This window comes from Phyllobates terribilis, unplaced genomic scaffold (assembly GCF_046119375.1).
Source record: "Phyllobates terribilis strain yellow unplaced genomic scaffold, ASM4611937v1 Scaffold_7__3_contigs__length_470593459, whole genome shotgun sequence".
In the NCBI taxonomy this organism is placed as follows: Eukaryota; Metazoa; Chordata; class Amphibia; order Anura; family Dendrobatidae; genus Phyllobates; species Phyllobates terribilis.
The window spans coordinates 245,774,989-245,794,029 of NW_027362767.1; the positions used below are offsets into that span (position 1 = coordinate 245,774,989).

The following is a 19,041-nucleotide window of genomic DNA, read 5'->3' on the forward strand; positions in this document are numbered from 1 at the left end:
GCCTTTAAAGCGACCATTGCCCACTAGATCAAGCCGACTATTATCCAGGCCTATAACGCTAAGGCCAGGGTAGCCCCATTTAGAATTAGGGCGCACTCTGCGCAGGCAGTGGGAACTTCCTGGGCGTCATCAGACATCGACTTTGCAGCTCAGTAAAGCAGCTACTTGGGCAGACATTAAGTTTTACAGGGTCCGCACCTTTGCCTCGGCAAATGCAAGTCTTGGTAGGAAGATTCTGTAGGTGGCAGTAGCCCAGACATCTGCTTCAGTTATGGTGGAACGGAAGACCAGGTGGTAATGGTATGAGGTTTAATACTATCCCACCCTATTTACAGCTTTACAGTGTCCCATGGTTCTGTGTCCCCTAATAAAATCTATTTTTTTCGTTTGTTTTTTACTTATCGAAAAATCTGTTTCTCATAGTTTTCATTGGGGGACACAGCTCCCTCCCTTAGCTGCCCTGTTGGGTATGCAGTCATGTTTCTTCTTGCCTTAATTCCTTTCTTTTCTCCTCCTACTGCTTTCTCACAAAACTGAGGAGGCCTGCTCTTGCAGGCGAGGTATAGTTTGCTGGGGAGGAGACCATTTTATTTAAATGCAATAATAGTGTCAGCCTCCAGCTGGCAGCAGACTATCCCATGGTTCTATGTCCCTATGAAGACTACGAGAAGCAGATTTTACGATAAGTAATAAATATATTTTTGCTGACCAGCATCGTTACCAGTTTTTCACTGCATTTCTCCTGCTGCAGCATCCAGCAGTGCCTCTAAGCTCCTTAGGAACTGGTAGACCTTGTCTGACTAAATGGGCTTCCTCCCCTAAGGGCTTGGTTATCCAAGTCACGGACACCCTATGTCAAAGGATCATCAACAGACCAAAGAACTCCCTGATTCCCTACCAACTCTTCATCTTCCTAGGGATGTTATTCGACACTGCTGAGCAAGACGACTGCCCTCCAGGTCAATGTATGGACCCTGAGGCACCCTTTTCCAGTCCTTTGCTTCTGCATAAGATGGCTGCTTCCATAGAAGCTATTCCCTTTCTGCAATTTCATACCAGACCTCTCCACCTTGCTCTCCTCTCCCTATGGGACAAGTCCCCTCTTTCTCTGGATCATCCCGTCATCCTGCTGGCCAGGTCTGACATTCCCTTCACTAATGGTTTTCTTCACCTCTGATTTGACTGGGCTGGCCATTCCTTCGTCCCTAATCACTGCCAAGTACTGATCATAGACACCAGTCTCTTGGTGGGGAGCTGTTTTTTTCCAGTTCACCATCCAGGTAAGCTGGAATCATCAGGAATCCACCTGCTTTACAAAATCTTGAAGCTGTCACAGATGTGTCAGGTGAGACAGTCGCTTTGGATCAGGCTGTAGAAGGTCACTGCGCTTGGCATTGCAGACACCTTCTTGATCCTCTCATCTCTGCAGTATAGTGATATCCTTCTCGCTTTAGGACCCAGCAGCGACCTCCATCTTCTGCTGCTGATTGACACACCCTTGCTTGGTAGTTAAAAACTCTGTTTCTCCAGAGACTCGCCAGTGATAGTTCTATGTACCTCTGTCCAGGTTTGGAGTACTAGCAGTTGGCTAGTTTCTTCTTTGGTGCCCTTGGAGGAAAGTTGGTGTTATCTCTCTGGTGTCTGCTCAAGCTAAGCGTATCCCCTTTGTTTGTTTACCTTGTTGTCTTCAGTTGTAGTGGGGCCTGACTAGTGCTCACCCCATCCCCTCCCTAGCTAGGGCCGAGCTCTAGAGACATTCAGGGATTAGGTTCCTGCTCGGCGATAGGTGCGGAACCTATATAGGGGCGATAGAGTAGGCAGGGTGATATTAGATCAGTCTGGGGGTCTCCACTCCCCTTTTCCCTAGTTGTTGGGCTCCCTTCCCCCTCTTCCCATCGTTGTACACTTGTTCCTTCCCTCACCTTGTATGACAGAAGCTCAGCCATTCAGCTGTCTCTTTGTTGGCAAGACCAGCTTTGGAAGCATCCCAATTTGCATTCAGACCGACAATGCCACTGCTGTGGCATGCATCATCCACCAGACCGGAACACGCATCCTCCTAGCCATGTCAGATGTTTACCATATCTCAGCAGTTCACATACTCTGAATAGAAAATTAGGCTGCCGAATACTATCTGCAGGGCAGTGGTCCATTTATCCAGACGTCTAACCCCTGATTTGATCTGATGACTTCTATGATAAATCACGTTCCTTGATTTGTGTCTAGTTCCTTCGACCTTCTAGTAATCCTATCCAACGTTCTGTCAACGGTTTGGCTATTGAGACCGCAGATTTCACAGTGATTACTAAAAATCCTCTCTTACAAAACTTACAGGTTCAGATCGCACGGTGCGATGCATATAATAACGTGCCCTCTAGCCGCGTCAGAGACACAATAAGACTGTATTGGTCCCTGCACATATCGCTGTCAACGCCACACTATATTTATTTCCAAAACCACCTTTTCTTTTTTCTGCACACCAGCCTGGCCAAAAGAAACATGTCTGAAAAGTTTTCTATTTTAAATACCTTATTCTATCTTTTAGTTGTAGTTATTTTTATCTGTTGAAGATTGTTGCAGTGTTTCCATTGAAACTGATATTTGCAGCCTTTTGTTTGAGAATAGTGTCTAATTTTACACCTTTAGTGATCAAGGAGCCTTCCTGGCCTAACTCCAGCAGTAAAACCCATAAGAAGCTGTGGCATATACCAAGCGTGGCATCTGAGGTATTACCAGTATAAAACACTCAGACTATAATGCTTTAAATCACTATGTATCCCAATCACATTCTTCCTTATAGATCCTCTCATATGTAATTTGTAACCTGCTCGTACTTTCAAACATGGCACATGTTAGAGTCCCATCGTACCCAGGAGCAGTATGCGATCAACCGCATCGGGACAGCCAGCTATTTAAAAGAATTGCACAGATTTTACAGCAGCAAGATCACGAAAATGTTAATGGAGACTTTTTTTTTTTTTTTAGGAAATTGTCTACACTTGCATTTATGAATGAAAAAAAAAAAAACTATAACATTTAACTTTAATATACCTTCGAAAAATTATGACAATGTAAAGTAGACGTATGTTAGTTAACTACTTTGGATTATCTGTTTTAAAGGCAGAATTTTTTTTTATATTTTCTGTAAATTAAAATTTTAAATTAAATTTTAATTGAAATTTTATTTTTTAATTTAATTAAAATTTTTGAACAGTGGGGGTCTCAGGACCTGGACCCACACCAATTAATAGCACATATAAGTATGTAAAACATATTTAAAAAATATACTAAAATGTTAGGTACCCTTTTAAAGGAATTAGTGGGCGTGAGGTTGCAGCTCCCATAGGTATGACCTGTTGAAACTTTGCTTTGACCATTTAAGGGGCGTTTAATTTTAAAAGCAGTCCCCAAAGGATTACTGTTTGAAAAACATGCTAGAAGAAGCTGGTAGTCTGGCGAAACACGCTTCTGGGGTACATCCTGACCTATAGTGCAGGGATAGAACTGTAAGGGAAAAATAGGATAACTACACTGTGCTGAAACAGTGCAGATCCTGTAGGTCAGAATGTGCTCCCAAAGCGCGTTTCGCCAGACTACCAACTTCTTCTAGATACTCTGGCAAAACCTGTGCAATTACACTGTTACTTCTACAATGATACTGTAGCACTGAAACAAAGAGCGCAGATGTGAATTGATTTAATACTTAGTTGGAATGCCAGTATTATGGGTATAACCGAGCACTGATCTCATGAGTACCGATCTGGTTATGTACATAAGTGTAATGTTAGTGCCACGTATACAATGCAGCATGTACAGTGGTGGCCAAAAGTATTGGCACCCCTGCATTTCTGTCAGATAATACTCAGTTTCTTCCTGAAAATGAATGCAATCACAAATTCTTTGGTATTATTATCTTCATTTAATTTGCTTGCAAGGAAAAAAACACAAAACAGAATGAAGCAAAAATCAAATCATTGATCATTTCACACAAAACTCCAAAAATGGGCCAGACAAAAGTATTGGCACCCTCAGCCTAATACTTGGTTGCACAACCTTTAGCCAAAATAACTGCGAACAACCGCTTCCGGTAACCATCAATGAGTTTCTTACAATGCTCTGCTGGAATTGTAGACCATTCTTCTTTGGCAAACTGCTCCAGGTCCCTGATATTTGAAGGGTGCCTTCTCCAAACTGCCATTTTGAGATCTCTCCACAGGTGTTCTATGGGATTCAGGTCTGGACTCATTGCTGGCCACCTTAGAAGTCTCCAGTGCTTTCTCTCAAACCATTTTATAGTGCTTTTGGAAGTGTGTTTTGGGTCATTGTCCTGCTGGAAGACCCATGACCTCTGAGGGAGACCCAGCTTTCTCACACTGGGCCCTACATTATGCTGCAAAATTTGTTGGTAGTCTTCAGACTTCATAATGCCATGCACACGGTCAAGCAGTCCAGTGCCAGAGGCAGCAAAGCAACCCCAAAACATCAGGGAACCTCCGCCATGTTTGACTGTAGGGACGTGTTCTTTTCTTTGAATGCCTCTTTTTTTTCCTGTACACTCTATGTTGATACTTTTTCCCAAAAAGCTCTACTTTTATCTCATCTGACCAGAGAACATTCTTCCAAAACGATTTAGGCTTTCTCAGGTAAGTTTTGGCAAACTCCAGCCTGGCTTTTTTATGTCTCGGGGTAAGAAGTGGGGTCCTCCTGTGAATCCTACCATACAGTCCCTTTTCATTCAGACGTTGACGGATGTTAGTCGAGGTTCTTTATCCACCATCCGTACAATCTTGCGTTGAAATCTCTCGTCAATTTTTCTTTTCCGTCCACATCTAGGGAGGTTAGCCACAGTGCCATGGGCTTTAAACTTCTTGATGACACTGCGCACGGAAGACACAGGAACATTCAGGTCTTTGGAGATGGACTTGTAGCCTTGAGATTGCTCATGCTTCCTCACAATTTGGTTTCTCAAGTCCTCAGACAGTTCTTTGGTGTTCTTTCTTTTCTCCATGCTCAATGTGGTACACACAAGGACACAGGACAGAGGTTGAGTCAACTTTAATCCATGTTAACTGGCTGCAAGTGTGATTTAGTTATTGCCAACACCTGTTAGGTGCCACAGGTAAGTTACAGGTGCTGTTAATTACACCAATTAGAGAAGCATCACATGATTTTTCAAAGGGTGCCAATACTTTTGTCCACCCCCTTTTTTAGGTTTGGTGTGGAATTATATCCAATTTGGCTTTAGGACAATTCTTTTTGTGTTTTTTCATTGAAGACAAATTAAATGAAGATAATAATACCAAAGAATTTGTGATTGCAATCATTTTCAGGAAGAAACTGAGTATTATCTGACAGAATTGCAGGGGTGCCAATACTTTTGGCCACCACTGTACTATAATAGTGAATTGGACCTTACTCCTGTACAGTGACCTTAATATAACTCCAGCATTATACTTAGTGATTAATTATACGCCGGCTCGAAGGTCTTAATAAACCTGCTGCTTTGAACACACATTCTGCATTTTGCATGGAAGGCTGCAACGACATTATGGTCATAGGTCCAAAATCGGACACGCATGTCCATCTTATACGCTCGTCTGCATGAGCCCTTGACCCCTTCCCACCGTGGCCAATTGCAGTGAAATTGCAAAAAAAAAAAAAATGCAATTCTGACTTTACTTTTGGGGAATAGTTTTTACTGTATTCATTGTGGGGTAAAAAAGACCTGGCAATATGATTCTCCTCCACGGTATGAATACTGCAATACCATACTTGTCTATGCTTTTCCCAGACTGGTAACGTTTTAATCATTTTCCGCAGATGGCGCTGTGTGAGGGCTTATTTTTTGTGGGGCAAAGCAACGTTATCATGGATAACATGTTGGGATAGGTATGACATTTTGATTGTTTCTTACAGTACTTTTTGTATATGAAAAAAAAAAAAAAAACAATTTTGGTGTTTTTGAATTTTTTTTTATTTTTTTGTGTTTACAGATCGGGTTAATTATTTTTATATTTTGATAGATGCAGTGATACCATATATGTGTATTTTTTCTGACTTTTTTTTTTTTCTTTATTTTTTAATTGCAGAAAAGGGGGGTAATTTGAATTTTATGTTTATTTTTATTCTTTCATTTTTTTTTGTCTTTACTTTTTACTCTATTTATTAGTCCACCGCAGTATTGCTGCATATAGTAGAAATCACTGTCTCTTTTGAAGCCCAGGCTGGGTGGTCATTGAGTGACGCCCCCCCCCCCCCATGCCAGTGTGCTGTTAATGCTGCTGTCAGTCGCAGTCTGAGCTCCTCTCCACCCTCGGCTGTTAGGGACAGGTTCTGGTCATTCTCTGCCGGTCATGGGGCAGGCTCGCCCCATGAGCCCGCTGCATACGCCCGCTACCGACTTGTGCTGTACAGGTCTGCCAGTTGTTGGTAAGGGGTTAAACTAGCCCTGATTGGATTCCACTTACTAAGGCATAGTCTGGATGTAATACTGCATCACGGCCATCTGTACCCCATGAGTGAAAGAAACGACATTATGGTCCTGTTGCGAGCAGCGGCACCTCGTTGCCCGTCCTGTGACGTCAGCTTGTTGTTGTAGCAGGTCTCGCTGGAAAGTCTTCTAAGATCCCTTTGTGATTTCAGCCACCGCTCGCCCTGCACGTTGTCTATACAGTTGCTGTGATAAAGATCATGAAAAACCCGTCTGTATTCATTCATTTTAGTTCACATTTTTTAGATTCTTGCAGCAAATCCCATAACTTGGTGTTCGTGTACTATGGCTACTTACAAGTCATAGAATGGCACCTATAGATTCTTACTGTGTCCCACAGGTCAACTATTTGCTCCATTGTCCGTCTTATTACAGGGCACAGTATGGCGGTACAAGCAGCTGTAGCGTGGAGACTCTCGCCAGGCCGTAGTACAGCCTCTGAGCTGACGGATCTGCCTTTTGCGTGAGACCTTAAAGGGAATGTCCAGTATTTTAGATACTGATCCTTTAGCAAAGACCATCGATATCAGATTGGTGGGGGTCCAGCACACAACTTCCCTAGCAATCAGCTGTAATCCTCTCCTGCGGTGGCTGGATGTAAATGGTGTAGAGAGCTCTATACACTATAATATACGATCTGGGGTATAATAATCACTTATGGAGCTTGTTGCCCATGATCTGATATCCTAGGGAGCAGACATTAATATCTAAGCATTGGATAACTATTCCTTCCATCCCTCCATAGTCGTGCATGCTTAGCTTGCTTTTTGCAATGGGGATTGTGGTAGAAGTCACTGAAAGACGCTTATCTCTCTTAAAAACAAAAGATTGGGCATGTAGAAATTTAACTTGACCCATCCTTCCATAAAATGCCATTGAGGGAAAGTCAGGGGACCCCCATAAACATTAGATTGTCGAGTGGACCTATCGTAATTTGTAAGTTTGGCTGACGTTCGTCTTATGTCTACAGCCACCCTAAAGGCCTCCATACACATTAGATTGCTGTCGATCAATCGGCAGGCAGCCATTGTCCCCAATTTTTCAATAAACTGGAAAGCCCAGCTAGGTAGACCACTCCCAGACTCCTCTAGCTGCAGTTTATGTCCTGGAGCTCAAAAGGACCTGCCATTGAAATGCCAACGTTCTGCTCCTTCTCTCCCCGACACCATCTGTAGTGGGAGAACCGGGAGACCCCTGTACACATTCAATGCTTGGACGGTGCCAGCTCATTGCTGAAAAACCGTAACCAACCATGTGGCACCCAATCCAGTGATATCAACCCACCTTGGGTTCACATTCTTTCCAACCTGAAAGCCAATCCTGACATTTTGTAGCCACTTTTGTTTGCAGTGTTGTATCTATAAAGGCTTTTTGTTAATCCTATGATCTCTGGAGCAGAGTGAGAAACATCAGGGAGTTTCCTCTGGGATTTGTGTAATCCACAGGTCTGAACTTGCCCCAGGATCTGCCGATTCACACGCTGTTATATTTTCGTCTTTATTAGTCATTTCCATTATATTTTCCACCTCATTTTAGAAACATGACTACTGCAATGACTAAGGATGAGTGGAACCAGTAGTTCTTGCTTTTGCAGGTTCTGTTCACTTTAAAGTCTAAATTATCTGGAACAACGGGGCGGATCTTACTAACGCCGTCCACTATTTAGATAAACTTTAGACTAGACAGTCTGAACAACGTGCCAAATTTATCTCGGTGACTTATGCTGGATGACCAACATTGCATCATGTTGCCTTACTTTCTGAAACTTTCTTGTTCCTAAAGTTATGTTTAAGCCATGCCCATTTAAGCCACGCCCCCTTGGAAAACAATAGTCTAAAAACGAAAAAAATAAAGGCGTAAATGTTGTCTGTAAGAGCGGGATCTGGATGCTGGGAGTGCCGGTAAGCAAATGTAGATGTATATTTACAGAGGGTGCTCTGGAGGTGGTAATAAATAATAATAAGCATAATAGTCAGAAGGAGTGATATGTAGGGTCTACCATCCATTATGTGAAGTATGCTACAATAATCCCATTTATCTAATGTAAAATGAAAGATTATTCTTTTCCAGGAAGAGCGCTGCATCTCTCTGTAAGCTGTGTCTGGTACTGCAGCTCAGTCTCATTTACTAAACTAGATAGATAGATAGAGAGAGAGATAATATATAGATATATGCGTAAAAAAAATATATATATATATAATTTTTTTTTTTTTCAACCAGTAAGCCTATTGGTCGTGCATATGTCGGGGATCTACTTTTAAAAATCCTCCCTTGTCCGTACGGCATGGTTATTAATAAAAAAAAATCTCACACAGACGACTTTACGGCTGAAAGGATTTATGTGCGAAGTGACTTAATTCTATTTTGTAACTGATGTCTTCCAAAAAATAAGGAAGAAGAAAGAGGAACTAAGACGATATGAGGACAACCCATATCCTGCGCTGGTCATGTTGGGTTAGTCACCAAGGCCAGGTTCAGACAGACGTATTTCCCGGTCCATGCAGGGACCGCGGGCTGTTGGCTCCGATCAGGACACCTGCAGTCGGACTTGAGCATTGAGGTCCCGAGTAAGAACCAACAGTTCTGCCTTTAGAGCCGACACCCAGTGATTACCAGGAATGATACAGAAAGCTTCACGCGTACGTCTTGTCTTAAATATACATCTCTTTTTTTTGTTGGGGAGGGTCACGTGATGATCAGATGATCGCTGAGATCAAACCTGCCAGCAAGTGATCAGTTTCCCTGCAGTGCCTCCGTAGGGGATATTAAGTATTACACCTTTCTCATTGATCTCATGACCATGTCTATCTAATGACCAGACATGATGGGTTCTACATTGGGAGACATTTTTAAATAAGGCCCATATGTCTATGAGGCGATCAGACCAAGGCATAGCGGTCTGTTATATTCACTGAGAAATATGCCCATCTGAACCGGGCGCTCTGTGTGAGTGCACAAAAAGGAGTGGGTATGGCTAGGCATGTCACCAGTCATCTTTTTAAGGAACCCTTACACGTACACACTCAGCCTAGCCAAGCGTGCATGTGTTTTCAACAGAGAGCGGAGAATAAGACGTTGACATGTCTGGCAGCAGATTGAGCACTTAAACTCAACATGCCTGATCCTTCTTTGCCCCAATGTCCTCTCTAGCTGCTCCTCTCATGGTGTCAGCCGGGTGCATATTTGTTTTTCTCCACTTTTTTTAATTTTGTTCTGTTTTTAGAGGGACAGATGATCCAGCTGCTTTGTGGAATGTGACCGCCTACAAGGAAGTAGGTGTGAGACTGCGCCAGCCCTTTCTACAACCTCTGCTCCTTACTTGTCTTCTCCTTCTCACATGGAACAAGACTGGACGTCTCGATGAGCCCTGCACCCTAAAAACTCCCATCAGGTCAGTCCTCAGCTCATTTAATACCGCCCTGTGGGGTTACTGCTGCGGTAAAGAGTTCGCAGCACAATGCCTGCAGGTGAAATGCAGGTGCGAACACAGCAGAGCTCAGCTTGTCACATGGCACTACATGATAGGTATTACCTGTGGTTTGTAATGTGGCTGCAGCTAAGCCCGCTCCCATTATCTGCTTACCTGTGCAGAGAGCGAGATAACACTTTCAGCTCTGCTACATCTAGATGATCCCATCACACATTTTTTCCACTATATTTGTGACTTATGTGTCACCAAACCCCAGGGTCGGCCTCAGGCTTGTGCATCAGCATCGCAGTGATCCCCTCTTCACTTCCGATTTTTTTATCTTCTAGGAGCTATAACTTTTTTTTTTTTTGTATTTTCTCTTTGATTATCCTTGTTTGTTTTGTAAGTTTTAAGCATTATCATTGTAGGTTCCTTACAACTTTCTGATCTCTTTTTGTTCCATTTTTTTGGAGTGAAGGCAAAGTGACCCAAAACCGGTCATTCTATCTTTGTAATTTTTTTTTAAATTATTTTGGTGTTAGATGAATTGGACAAATATTCAGATATTTTATTAGTTCTAACAGTTCCATACGTGGTAACACCAAATATGTGAACTTATTTTTATTCTTTTAGATTTTTTTTTATGTTCCCGGTGATAGGAATACCTTTTTTATTCTTTTATTTTTTTTTTCTACATTTTTTTTGTCCTCATAAGAGAATTGAACCTGTGATCTGTTCTAGAATACTCTATTATTCTGTAATATTGCAGTGCCTTCCGCAGGTCCCTGACTGCAGGACCCTACAAGCATATTGCTCGGTGTCTATGGGTGTCACTCTCCATTTGCAACCTCTTAAATGCCGCTGTCAGAATTGATTGCGGCATCTAAGGGGGTTCTACTGCTGCTATCGGAGCCAGATCACAGTAGGTAGACTCTGGTGCCGGCTGTGTAACACAGCTCCTGAGCCTGCTCCATACATGAAGGCCACACTTATGGCATGTATGCCCGGGTCACTACTGGAAATGTGGGTTTGTAGAGCCCAGTGTGGCACTTGCCCAGGGTCACTGGCCCTGACGAGACCATCACGATCTGGCAGGTGGGATGATCTGATCTAGGGTAGTGAATGCAATACTTTGTGTGTGATTATGACTGACACAGAAAACTGCAACTTGAGGTTACAAACGTGAGCAGAGGATATATGATATGTTGTGGTGTTCCTCCGGTGATTGCACCTACTTATGTAATGGTAGAGGCTGCACTTCCAGCGTCTCCTGTCTTCAGCTCAGACACTGTTCACATTTGCCCTGGTGTCTCCGCTAAAAATGGCAAAAATAATAATGATGCAGCAGGCTGGGCTATATTTTCCTGTAAAATTGCGTTTACCGGAAAAAAAAAATCCCCAAAGGATCCCAATAAAGTCCATGTCCATCATGGGCGTGGATCTGTCACTACCGGAATTTTTTATTTCTGTTTGCATAACAGTAATATGGAAGTTATAGGAAGGACTTAAAGGGGTTGTCCACTTTGGACCATCCATTTTTGTTTTTTTGTTAGAAGGATCCATTAATGATGAGCTGCATACGGACCACGATTTCTGGACTGACCGAGGGTCTCCTAACCCAAGGTCAAGAGCTTCATAGGATGGCGTTTCACAGATTAATTCAGCCTAATAGGGAAGTGTCCTAAAGGGTGTTCACACTAAATATATTTATCACTTATGAACAGAACAGGTGATAAATGTGCAATTGCTGGGGTCCCACTGCTGACCATCGATCCAAGCAAGTGACAACCAAGGTCCTAAAATCATTGGTGCACAAAAATGACCTCGGCTCTATTTACCTCATTAGAACCAATACCTGGTAGTCCCATAGAAGTGGACCGGTGATCATGTAACGAGATGGACATACTGCTCACATTCCCCCTTGAAGAAACAAGTTTATTGTTGAAATATGTTGTGTGATGTAATGTGAACTGAAATATGCTTTGAAGATGTTAGTAATGTAGATAGTGTGTGTAGTTTGACACTGAGGATAGTGAGAGTTAATGTCTGGGACTAGCCCAGAGTGGGAGGGGGTTGGTTGAAAGAAAAGTGACAATTTCCTGTAGTAAGGCAGATAGAGCCAGGAGTGTATAGCAAGAGGACCTAAAGTCCAATGTGAGCAGTACCGCATTCTGGGGTGTCCCCAAGTGAGAGGAGACTGAGGTAAAGGGATAGCAAGATCCAGAGCAGAAGAGACATTGTGATCTTCCGGAGACGGGTCCTGGGAGAGGGCACCTAGCCGCCAGGCCTAGAGTTTATAACTCTTGAAGGTAACGGGCCTAAACAGGACTGAGTACGTGAGACGGGTCAAGTGTCCTGGGCAGGGGTTCCAGCATTTCAGCATTACTGGCCATAATGGCCCTGAAGGGGGAAGGGGACACTGAATTACTGAAAGAGTACATGACTCTTGCTAAGCAGGACTGTAGTGTCAAGCTGGGTTGTGGTGAAGTAGTGAGGAACAACAACTACAGAGGAGCAATAGTGAGAGTACAGAGGAAAGGTGAAGATAGAGAGCAATAGAGAAAAGAAGGAAGGAAATTGTGGGAAAAAGCTTCGCGCTGTGAAGGAAACGTCCATAAGACTGTGTGCCCGCTATCTCTTGTATATAATCCTTATCAAGTTCCCGTTCAGTTAAAGGTTTATTTATGAATGATCGTCTCCTTTATTGCTCTGTGAAACATCTGGTCCTGGCAAACCAGCAACATCGGTTATATGCAGCCTGCACGGGTGGCGCACCCTCACAGCACAAGTCCACCACCCAGCCAGGACCTCCACCTAAATGTAACGTGCTGGGGCGAGTACCTCACCCTCGGCTACCACCCTGTGCCACGTTACAATCATGCAAGCGCCCACCATTCACACAGGGGACTGTGATTGGTGACGGTCCCAGCAGTCCTGTGGGAGATGAGAAATGCAGTCTGACCATCCGGCGTGGTGCGCTGATCCTGCACGCTGGGGGATACTTCTCCGGCAGTCCCATAGACCATGAACGGAGCAGAGGCTGAGCTTGCACACATCTGCTCCGCAGAGCCGGGTTCCTAAGCTCCGTTCTTGAGATTGCTCAAGTTATTCTGTATTCCAGGCTTTTAGTCTAGACTAATACCCTGAGCTGATGTGAGCGATCTGAGGGAGATGGGCAGATGGATGACACATCAGGGGCCGCTTTATCCATAGGGAAAACAAAGGATCAGTATCGGAGCCCATTCTGTCAGGCGGTCACTGTATACAGCTGCAGCTTGCAGTGATGTTGCTGCACCCTCCCAGCGAGCGAGTGCGCTCAGCAAATGTTTTCATAGATAACTGGTTTGTGCAGTGGCATTGTACCCGGGAAAGACTTCTTCTTTTTTTTTTCTAATGGCAATTGCAAGTTTCTTTATTCCCATATGCATTACAAAGGGATAAATCCATAACTTGACCTGCCGTAGATTTAATATCCACTCCGCAGGTCGATTTCCGCTGCAGATTTTTTTTCTCTAAAATTTAGTAAAATATTGCTGCTAGATGGGATGGAAAATCCACGATGTATCTGCTGCGTGGGATCCTACCATGAGGACTGCAATGATTTTTTTTGGGGGGAAATTCTGGTGTTATTTCTAATGTTGGATTTCAATTACCATCCAGTGAAAGTACATTTGGCTGTAAAGCACGGACGCGGAGAAACCCGCACACGCTGGAATTTCCGCCCGATCCACTACTTGCCGCTATCTACTGTTATGTAACAAGCTCTCCCTGGTGACCCCACTACATCTCCTTCAGATCTTCCCTGCTAGAATGTAGCAGAGCTCAGGTTGGGTTATTACACTACAGTACACAGGTGACCTTGCATAGGACTGCACGTATCATTGAAGGCGATATTTAGTAGGCATTTACAGTTCTGGTCACTTAAAAAGGGTATATTAGTGGCCTATCAATATCAAATCGGTAGGGGTCCGACTCCTGGCACACCATCAATCAGCTGTTCTCTTCGTCAGCAGCCGGATGTACACAGTGTATGGTACAGCACAGCTCCATACTCCATGTAGTGGCCGTTCTCAGGTACTGCAGTTCAGCTTCAATTTAAAGTGAATGTGATCTGAGCTGTAGTATCTGAGAACGGCCACTATATGGTGTATGGAGCTGTGCTGCGGAACAAAGGACTCCTCTTTATCAACTTCCCCAATAGGGTATAGGAAAATAGGGTTTTAACCCCTTTAAAAGAACATTTATCCACCTAGAAAATGTATCAGTAATGGATTGTGGTCAGTCTTTTCTCACCACTCAGGCTGCAGGGGCCACAGAAATGAAGGACTGGTTTCCTGGGGGTTCATCTAATGTCTGCTGTAAATGCTGGGGGACATTGGCTGCAATTATTCAATTTCCCTGCAGTGCCTCCAGAGGAGGAATAAGGAATTGCAGCTTCAATTTGAAAAAAATGGGCTGTCCACGTCATGCATAAACTTGCTAAGGGGGTCTGATCGCTTCCATTAACTCGAGTTGTTTTCAGACTACCCCTAATGTAAACTTGTAAAAAAAAAAAAGTCATTATTTAAAAAAAATGTACAAGCCTCAAACCAGCGCAATGAATCACAGGTAAGATGTGGTATTCTACGATTCATCCTGCCGTCTTGTCGTTAACCCTTTGACTTAACCCTCTGTGGCTGTTTGTAGTTATTACATGCTGATGCCCAGCAATGGCTGCACTATCTATGGCCGCTGTGTTTACCCAATGCCGGTCAATGACGTAAAACGCGTGCTTCACGCTTCCCAAAATAAAACTTTATTGACTTCTGCGGGTAAAGTCTGCAGAGGAAGCGCTCATAAATGATAAGTATATAGCCTGGGTGCAGGGGAATCAATAACACCGTATTATTAATTAACTGCTCCGGCCGACAGAAGGTCAATCGCTGCAGCTGCGTATTTAAAGGGATTGTACATAAAGGCTTGGGACTCGGGGTGAAGCAAATGTGTGCATTACTATATACAGCACATGTGTGAATGTACCCTAAAATGGCCATATGCTTGTGCTGTGGACTGATATTCCTTTCCCCCTTATGTATGCACGCTCCTCAAATACCATCTGTGTTTGTTATTAACCCCTTAATGATGTCTCCATTTGCCTTTTTTGCGCTTTCGTTTTTTTCTCTTACAAGAGCCAGAACATTTTTAGTTTTTCCCCCGACATAGTTGCACGAGGGCTTGTTTTTTTGTTTGTTTTTTTTGGGAGGTGGGGGCATGGGGGTTTGGACAAATTATAGATATGAATAACTCTATTCACTTTACCATATACTTATTTATTTTACACGCTTATACAGCACCATTAATTCCACAATTTACAGAAATTGTTGTCGCTGTCCCCATCGGGGCTCACATTCCCTATCTGTATGTCTTTGGAGTGTGGGAGGAAACCAGAGAACCCGGAGGAAACCCAGACAAACACTGGGAGACTATATAAACTATAAGGTGCTGGAAAAAAAAAAGAAAAAGCCAAAATGGGATAAAAAAAATAATAATTCTGCCATTGATTTTTGTGTTTTATCCTTCCAGTATTAATTTTGCGGTGACAATGATCAAGCTATTCTCCAGGTCAGTCAAATGATGGAGATACCGTCATTATATATATTTACGTAGCTTAAAAAAAATGTAACTTTGTAAAGATTAATAATAATAATAATTTGATTTGTGCTGCCATTTGCTGAGACCTGTAACTTTCTATTTTCCCATTGACTGAGCTATATAGGGGCTTGGTTTTTGTATGCCAAGAAGTAGTTTTTAATGTAAGCATGGTGATCAAAAAAATTGTAAAATATTAAATTTTATATATATATATATATATATATATATATATACACATACATACGCACAGTACAGACCAAAAGTTTGGACACACCTTCTCATTTAAAGATTTTTCTGTATTTTCATGACTATGAAAATTGTACATTCACACTGAAGGCATCAAAACTATGAATTACCACATGTGGAATTATATACTTAACAAAAAAGTGTGAAACAACTGAAAATATGTCTTATATTCTAGGTTCTTCCATGTAGCCACCTTTTGCTTTGATGACTGCTTTGCACACTCTTGGCATTCTCTTGAGGAGCTTTAAGAGGTAGCCACCTGAAATGGTCTTCACTTCACAGGTGTGCCCTGTCAGGTTTAATAAGTGGGATTTCTTGCCTTATAAGTGGGGTTGGGACCATCAGTTGTGTTGTGCAGAAGTCAGGTGGATACACAGCTGATAGTCCTACTGAATAGACTGTTAGAATTTGTATTATGGCAAGAAAAAAGCAGCTAAGTAAAGAAAGACGAGTGGCCATCATTACTTTAAGAAATGAAGGTCAGTCAGTGCAAAAAATTGGGCAAACTTTGAAAGTGTCCCCAAGTGCAGTTGCAAAAACCATCAAGCGCTACAAAGAAACTGGCTCACATGAGGACCGCCCCAGGAAAGGAAGACCAAGAGTCACCTCTGCTTCTGAGGATAAGTTTATCCGAGTCACCAGCCTCAGAAATCGCAGGTTAACAGCAGCTCAGATTAGAGACCAGGTCAATGCCACACAGAGTTCTAGCAGAAGACACATCTCTTCAACAACTGTTAAGAGGAGACTTTGTGCAGCAGGCCTTCATGGTAAAATAGCTGCTAGGAAACCTCTGCTAAGGACAGGCAACAAGCAGAAGAGACTTGTTTGGGCTGAAGAACACAAGGAATGGACATTAGACCAGTGGAAATCTGTGCTTTGGTCTGATGAGTCCAAATTTGAGATCTTTGGTTCCAACCACCGTGTCTTTGTGCGACGCAGAAAAGGTGAACGGATGGACTCTACATGCCTGGTTCCCACCGTGAAGCATGGAGGAGGAGGTGTGATGGTGTGGGGGTGCTTTGCTGGTGACACTGTTGGGGATTTATTCAAAATTGAAGGCATACTGAACCAGCATGGCTACCACAGCATCTTGCAGCGGCATGCTATTCCATCCGGTTTGCGTTTAGTTGGAGCATCATTTATTTTTCAACAGGACAATGACCCCAAACATACCTCCAGGTTGTGTAAGGGCTATTTGACCAAGAAGGAGAGTGATGGGGTGCTACGCCAGATGACCTGGCCTCCACAGTCACCAGACCTGAACCCAATCGAGATGGTTTGGGGTGAGCTGGACCGCAGAGTGAAGGCAAAAGGGCCAACAAGTGCTAAGCATCTCTGGGAACTCCTTCAAGATTGTTGGAAGACCATTTCCAGTGACTACCTCTTGAAGCTCATCAAGAGAATGCCAAGAGTGTGCAAAGCAGTCATCAAAGCAAAAGGTGGCTACTTTGAAGAACCTAGAATATAAGACATATTTTCAGTTGTTTCACACTTTTTTGTTAAGTATATAATTCCACATGTGTTAATTCATAGTTTTGATGCCTTCAGTGTGAATGTACAATTTTCATAGTCATGAAAATACAGAAAAATCTTTAAATGAGAAGGTGTGTCCAAACTTTTGGTCTGTACTGTATATATGTTTAATATATATATATATATATATATATATATATATATATATATATATATATATATATATAATATATTTATTTAATTGATATATTTTTACAACATTTTAACGTATGGGTTAAATAATTTATATTTTTATAAATCAGACTTTTATGGACATATTGATACTCAATATGCTTGTTATTTTTTAGAAACAGAAAAAACTGACCTGCACTTCCAAAACAAGAAATAGGTGTGTACAGGTGCTTACTAAGAGCAGCTACTTCCATATATAACAAACAAAGCAGCTCACTGTAACGCTAAGCATGCGAACATGAAATATATGAAATTTGAATAGCATTACTGCTCTAGAAAATAGAAATAAATGAATAGTCTTAGCGCATAAATTGGCCAATTCATGTGTAGCTGGTAGCCATGATAAGGCGTTTCTCGTCATACCAGGAACCTGCCTGTGTGAACTCCTCTCTAAGAGACAAAAGTCTGCTTGTGTGTGGGAAAAGCAAGTTCCTGCTGCAATTAAAACCACCTGTGGCCTAGAGGCGGAGGGCTCAGTCAAAGCCTATACATAGAAACAGAAAAAACTGACTCGCACTTTCTGACCAAAACCATAAATAGGTGTTAAACAGAGATAATCGGAGCTCGCTCTGCTCGCTGCTGTTAGGATTAGGTGCTGGGTAGCACAACTGGTGACGTCCCTGTGTGGAGCAGGTTCAGCTCCTGAGCCCGCTCCATATCCCCACACCCTTCCCATAATGTACTATTACATGCTAAAGGGGAGGCAGAAAAGAGTCCTCAACTCTTCTTTTCCTCGACATCTGCTGATAGTTAGGGCCCCTCACCTTCACATTCCATGGTCAACAGAGACTCATCGATTGTGTGAGCACCTTTAAGAAAAGATGCTCGAAAACCTCTCTGGGCTACCTATGGAGGTTGCAATGGTTGCTGCGTAAAAAATAATCTTAAAGAGGAGCAATGATCAGAAAATCAGCTACTGATTAATTTAGGTTTTTAGGGATGCATGTAGTTTAAAAAAAATAAATAATTTTGCAATTTTCGCAATGCCTAGTGGGGCTTTTTTGGACTCATACTTCCTGTCCTTTTAGGAAGAGTTTTCAGTATGCTCATTATCATCAGAGGCAGGATTATAGTGACTTTATACACAGTAGGTAACATAGGATCCACCATTAATAATAGGTGATGGCACAGCTCACCTCCTCCTGTACAAAGACTGAGAACACCTCTATATACAGTAGATAACACCGGATCCGCCATTAATAATAGTTGATATCACAGCTCACCTCCTCCTCCTCCTGTAGAATGACTGATAACACCTTTATATACAGTAGATAACACAGGATCCACCAATCAGAATAGATGATGGCACAGCTCCTTCTTCCCCCTCACAATGACCTTTGCACATGCTCATTTGACTCTTCAGTATAGAACATAGGGTTGTAGCTTGATCATTGCGGCTAATGTACTGGTGGATTTCCTGAACAACAGGAAGTTATTAGTCTACAAAAGCCCCAGTGGGCAGTGAGAGAATTACAAGATTTCTACTTTTTTCTTTTTTTAAAAAAAATGCCTCCCCTCCCAAAAAGAAATAAATCAATGTAACACAAAAAGCTGCTTTAAA

General features: G+C 42.6%; 1 protein-coding gene across 8 annotated transcripts in view; it reads left to right on the top strand.

The window, feature by feature from the left end:
• Positions 1–9,731: 9,731 nt before the first annotated feature.
• CARD9 (caspase recruitment domain family member 9) overlaps positions 9,732–19,041 on the top strand; it is a 173,761-nt gene continuing 164,451 nt past the window's right edge. For 3 of the 8 annotated variants that reach the window (XM_073640130.1, XM_073640127.1, XM_073640131.1), the window contains exon 1: positions 9,732–9,881. The gene's annotated coding sequence lies outside the window, so the exon portion shown is untranslated. Of the gene's footprint in view, positions 9,882–15,461; positions 15,501–17,596; positions 17,640–19,041 lie in introns of all 8 variants that reach the window. The other 5 variants (XM_073640133.1, XM_073640136.1, XM_073640128.1 and 2 more) reach the window with 4 other exon arrangements.